Source organism: Apaloderma vittatum, unplaced genomic scaffold (assembly GCF_000703405.1).
Source record: "Apaloderma vittatum isolate BGI_N311 unplaced genomic scaffold, ASM70340v1 scaffold1205, whole genome shotgun sequence".
Taxonomy (NCBI): domain Eukaryota; kingdom Metazoa; phylum Chordata; class Aves; order Trogoniformes; family Trogonidae; genus Apaloderma; species Apaloderma vittatum.
In genome coordinates this window covers 59,829-66,461 of record NW_009715299.1, presented here as the reverse complement: position 1 = coordinate 66,461, position 6,633 = coordinate 59,829, and positions in this window count along the sequence as shown.

Here is a 6,633-nt window from a genome sequence, read left to right as displayed (position 1 = left end):
CTGTGCTGGGGTACTGAAATACATGTATTTAATGTACTATTACTGAGGTTTAGTGGCAAACCGGAATGAAAGCTATTTAAACAAATCCTCGCTTCATGTAACGTTGCTATAGTCCAAGTCATTGCACAGCATATCACGAAAGACAATATTATCCAGCTTTTGTTCAATAGCAATTGCTTTTCTGCTTCAAATAATAAGGAGCATTTTTCAAAAAAATGGGTTTTGCTTAGACATTAGGGAAATAAAGTTAACAGACGTCAGAACTCTGTCTTGGGAAATTTGCTGTGAGGCAGGCACAAGTATAACAAAAGTAATTATAAGTGAATTCTGATAATTTATTTACTGGGATAGTAGCATTGTTAGAGATGTCAAAATACTATTTTATCTGCATCCAAACAAGCAGGCTTTTTGAACGAGTTTCCATGTTGCCAGTAGCGAGATTTTAATTTTCTAATGAGGCTGTAAGAAGTACAAGGACTTCTCCATTGCAGCAGGGAAGAAGGCTCACAGCAGGATTTCAAGATGAGTGGTCCCCGTTTGAGGAGTCCAGCCAGAAGGTCTGTGTTGGACTGGGCTCCTCTGTGAGTATCCACGTCTGTGTTGCGTCACATAAGAATGGCTGTTAAAGGTTTAGTTTCTTAAGTGACTTTCAAACAATAACTCTTGTAGAGGAGACGAGGTGCAAGAGGTCGAGGTGTTTGGTCTACCTTCCTCTGGCAGATTAATGAGGAAGGTGGAACTTGGGGAAAATGTTTTGAAGAACTTCTGGCTTCATTGCAAGGCCTTGAGCCTGCAGGGAACTGCCTCTGACTGGACACAAAGTGATTCTTTGGTTTGAGGAGGCCAGAGTGCAAAATGTGACATCTCAGCAGCCGGTGGGGCCCACATGCTGTGTGAATGTCAGGGAGGCAGAGGACAAAGCAATGTCTACTCCTGGGCCGTTGCATCTGGCCAATGCATTTAGGGCATGTGACACCACCCTGCTCCATGCACTGTGGCAGTGAGGGGACCATAAGCAAACACTCTTAGTCATAGCTTGTCTCCTCATCAGGTGCCCTGAGGTGCTGTGGGTGAGCTATAGGGCCAGATCCCACCCTCATACCTTCCATGAAGGATGTGAGGAGCTGTGCCCTGAAAGCAAGCCATACCAACCAGCTGTGACCAGGGCTACTACAAAGCACAGGGAAGGTGAGGGAAAAGTCCCTCATTGAGGGTGTCACTCTGGAGCTCCTGCCTCTTGAGGAGTCTTATTCTAGCAGGGAGTTGCCCTGCATCCCAAAGCAACAGAGTGTATATGGGCTTAACAAAATCAAGCTCAGCTCCCTTCACAAACCAAAATAAATTGTTTCCATGCCTGCCCAGATCCCAAATTAGCAGAACAAACAGTCACTTAAAATGAATGATTTCAAGTCAGAGGAATACAAATCAGAGACTGTACTTTTTTCTCATTGGAAAAATATTGTTACACCAAAAAATATTACCCAGATTTTCAGTCTTCTATAGAATAGGCAAAAGACCTTCATTATAAAGTGGTCAGCAGACAATATAACCAGTTCTGGCTCTGTATATGGCATGTTCAAACACTGGCAGATCATTCTTTTTGGTGCTTTAGCTAGCTAGCAATTGTTGCCAGCTGCAGGGCTCACATCTTTCACATCCAGAAAGATTTTGCCCCAGAATTCACCAGTATAAGCCGTTTCTCTGCTCTGCTGTGCCCTGCCGGGACACCAGCAGCTGCAGCAAAAGATGGAGTTCAGATGCTGCCAGAGGAAAATGGGGGTGCAGGACATAGGGAGGAAGGAGTGCTTGTGATGCCCTATCTTGAAGGGCGAATGGAAGAGAGGGACTAGCCACGTTAGCTGAAACTTCAAACAAAGCTATTTGGAGACCTTTCTACAGCTCTGCCTCCATGGCTCCCAGCTCTCTTGAGCTGCAGCTTCACATTTTCTGCCATCCTTGCCAGCCATGCTTTCCTCCACCTGGGCCAAGAAACCATTTTTACATGGAAGGAGGTCAGTAGGTGATCCTGGTTCATAGCTCTTCTGAGGAAATATCAGTCCAGTCAGGACAGCTGTCTGGAACCGGTTATTAGAGGTTACCCTCAGGCAACTGTAGATGTGTGGTGAGCACGTTACTCCAAAGGGAGTTCATGATCTGATACAGACCTTTGGAAGCATTGCTACCAAATTTCAGTTATGCATATTAAAGCCCTGAATGCTTTGGGTCTGATTCCGACTGCTGCAAAGTCAACAGGAGTCTCTTACTGCCTCCAGTGGGTTTTTTATGTGATCCTTTTTGAATAAATAATCAAGGAGTAAACCTGCATAGAATCTGAGTACCTGGTCTTCAGCCTCTGCGTGAACTCTCTGCTGCATCACGGAAATACAATGTTGGCATGTGAAATTCCAGCAAATTAGAGCAGCATTTCCATAGCCCAGCTGGGTACCTCTGGTCAAGCTCATCTGTGACTTCTGGTCCTAAGTCACTAGTCTCTGTTACACAAGAGGCAAGACTGTGATTTACAACTGTCTTTCTGCTTTTAATAATCTGGAAGAGAGATTTTTACATGAACTCTAAGCAGCTGCAAGTGCCTGCACCAGCTGGCAAATTCACCACAGCCACTCACCCTTTCCACAACTCACTGTGGCTCCAAGACCTCCAAGATGCTGCCCTGAAATGATCCGAAGGATCTCTTATTTTAACAGCACAGCTGTTTGTTATTCTGTCCGGGAAAAGTAAAGCTATCAATTGCACAGAAGGAGAACTTTTTAAAGTACAATAAACAGCAAATAATCCTCTGCTCAGGATACTAAAATATCACAAACCACAGATTTCCCAGTGTTATTACTTCGTAGCTGGCATCTGTGTGTTTTCACATCCCAGTCTGTAGACTAAGTACCATGTTGGTATTAAGCCTAGGGTAAAAGTGGATGCACAGATAGCCTTGCACAGTCGGCTTCCAGGCAGGAATTGCTTTTGCAATATATTTCTCACCAGTATATTGATTTATAGTCACTGCCATCTTTGAATGGCATGTCTTCTTCACTGTAATGAGACTGGATGTATAAGGTGGAGCCTTGGCCAGCATGTCGACACAGACCACCTTGTGGCAAAGAGGGTGTCTGCAGCCAATCCTTGTCGCATTTTTTGTTTTTCCACTTTAGAATAATTGCCCGGATTGCATGCTTGCACTAGGTCTTTGCCTTCAGCTACTCAAAAGCAGTTTTTAAGGTGCTGACAAAGTCAAGGTTTAAGGCAGCCTAATAGTAAGATGCTCTGTTGTCACCAGCGGTTGCTGCAGGGTCAGATCCATCCAGACATCACATGTACTGATACAAGGGGTATTACTGAGGAGATTAGAGGGGAGCAAGGCTATAGGCATAGACAGACAGACAGAAACTACCTCCAAAATGAAAAAGTTATTCTTATAGTTTCTCCTCCTTTGTTCTTCAACCAGCAGAAAAATGCTGGTCACACTTAGATAAAATCCTTCAGATGTGGAAAAGGGGAGCTTCATTAAGATAGAGGATGAATAGTGTCATCTGGCATTAAGGCAGAGATTTTGGAGACAAAGGAGGATAAAGTCATGCACTGCCCTGTGGAAAGACTGTATGTGGATTTGGGGACAAGGAAAAGCGGCACATAGCAAATATAAGGTCAGGATTTTAACACCAAGAGTTTCATGATGTTTTGTGTGATCCTCTGACACTGTGCAATCATTTTCTAGCCCTGAAAATGATGGTCAAGGTTTGATAAAAGATATAACTCATCAGTATGTGCGGAAGCATCTGCAAAATCCAGATGGGAAAATGACCTTGGCTCCTGCAGTTAAAGAGAAAATGAGGCTTGGGCCAGATTAATTCCCAGGGTTGCACATTGATTTCATTGGAGTTGTCCTGAGGGTGAGTTTGATTCTCTGATTTGTTTCCAAAACAAAGCAAAATCCAGGTGAGCAGCAGTATGGAACTGATGGGCCTCTATTTTGCCAGTTGTTTTTAGTACAAGCTACCATGATGTAAAATTTATTCCTTCGGATCTGTAAGAGCGAGGAACTATTTTACAAAGAAAAGCTAAAGCCTTCACCTGGAACCAGCTCATGCTGCCTTTGGAAAGATTTCATTCTACTGATGAACTTGTCTTCTTATTTAAAGTACCCTCAGCTTTGACTCTTAGGAGTGTATCTCTTCAGTGTCTCTCTAAAGCCACCACCAGCTGATCTGTTTGCAGAAGCAAACATATTTCTGAACAAAAAAAATGTTTTTAGTGAATTAATTAATAATAGATGGGCTCAAGCTGCAACAGTCGAAGTTTAATTTCTACATGGAAGTGTACTCTGAAGTTTGGGCATATCTAGAGCTAGGTTATCATGCTCCTTGGAAACCAGATATAGCCTATAATTCTTTCTCTACCACTTTATGAAAGGCCTATTCAGTCCTACAGACTGAATCAAATTCTGAAATATCCAATGTTTGCATTTGGAGATTCAAGAAAACTGAGGTGAGTATAGGATTTAGAAGGTGGGTTTTGTTTTATAGGGAAAACTATGGAAGGGGAATCCAAAGATGGTGAATTTGAACTACATCTTCTTCCATGGCAAATTCAGGTCTCTGAGTCTCCATGGGGAGCTTTGCCTAGGAAGCTCTAGTTCCACACACTGACTGCAGAGTTTGAATTCAGATTTAGATCCTACGTTGCAACCCACTGACCCTGCTAGGAGAATCATTTGAACTTGCTGGTGAAGGCAAAGTCTTGCAGTGCCCTAAATGTGACCTCACAAGAGTTCATTACATACTCAAGTGAAAACTACCCATCTGAAGCCCAGAGGAACTTTTGTAGCTGTATGACTGTGCTGGGAATCACCAGAGTATTCATCTATTTGTGAGATAATGTTTCCTGCTTCCACACCAGAAGCCAATGTTTTCCCCATTAGTTCTGCTTTCCATTCTGTCTGACAGCAAGAAGCACAGACAACAGTGGAAATTAAAAATGAAGATAATGCAAAGTTAAACACACCTCTTCTTGATCTTCAGATCAAGTTAATGTCAAGCAAAGCTTGTGCTTTATGCACTGGCTTGCCTCTTTGTTTAACAGTGAATTGAGTGAAACAATTTCACTTGCCAGCTTGTGCAGTAAGTTGGAAAATAAAATGAGTAAGAGGCAGCATCAGAGTCACAGCATATAACTGACCCCTCTGAGGCACAGCTCTTTGCCTTTGTAGGTTCCTATTATCATGTGATTAGACCATTTTATAAGCCAAAACTTTGCGATCCTCGTAACGCCCCTGTGGCAGGTGGAGACTTCTGGCATCATGAGCACAGACTAGGAACAGCGTAAAAGGAGGGCTGACATCTCTGTTTCTCAGATTCTGGAATTCTAGCTCTGGAGTCTGCATGCATCAGGGTCCTTGGAAACAGAATTGCCCAGGACATCAAGCTTTGTGGGGAGGTCTCTGTGATGAGCCACCAGGTGAAAGCCCGAGCAGGGTATTTGTCTCGGAATCCCACTGCTGCCCACACAGGAACTGCTCCCCCTTGTTGGACCAGGATCTCCCAAGGAAACTCAGAGCCCTGGGAGGGAAAGCATCACTGCATGTAAAAACCATGCCAGGAGGTGGATATAGAGATTTAAATGTCACTGAAGTCCTAGTTTAGGGACTGCACTAAGATGGAGCCACTGATTACTTTTCTCCCTGCAATTTTTCTCAGAGCTCAAGGAATTAAAATTCACCAAAGCCTTAATTTCTGAAAGATATTAAATCTGACACACTTTGACCTTCACAATGTCATTTAGTTTGACTGTCTGACCAACATTCCCTTCCTCCCTTTCATTTTTGCATCAAGTAATGAGGAAGAAGGAAAGTAACCAGCTAGCTAAAACGCAGATTACACACAGGGTTAGCACAGCAGAAGCATAATGCTTTCCTCTACCAGCTCTGCTCAGTATTTAAACTGAGATATTTAGTTCCCATGGGGAAAATTGTACTAGAATAGAAAAAAAGCACAGCATGCAGCTATTATTGGGGGAGTTATTGTAATGAGCATGGAAAATGGAACAATATATAACTGATTCTTAATAGACTCTTGGGAGGGTTATCCTCTGTTTCTCCTCAGATCCCGTACCCAGACACTTTTTTTTTTTAGTAATTGGTAATGCTCCCTTTTTTATTTCCTTTTTTTGGAAAGCCCAGATCCACTTGTATTGCTCAGTAAACATTAATGACATTTCCCAAATATGACCTAACCCCATGCCTACACCAGAGTCAGCTCAAGAGTGACAGGGAACTGCTTGAGAGAGTCCAGTGCAGAGCCACAAAGATGATGGAGTGGAACATCTGCCTTATGAGGAAAGGCTGAAGGAGCTGGATCTCTTTATCTTGGAGAAGAGGAGGCTGAGGGGTGACCTCATGAATGATTACAAATATGCAAAGGGTGAGTGTCAGGATGACGGTGCCAGGCTCTTCTCAGGGATGTCCAATGACAGGACAACGGACAACAGATGCAAGCTGGCATGGGAGGTTCCACAAAAATATTAGGAAAAACTTTTTCACTGTGAGAGTGACAGAGCCCTGGCACAGGCTGCCCAGGGAGGTTGTGGAGTCTCCGTCTCTGGAGACTTTCAAAACCCGCCTGGAGG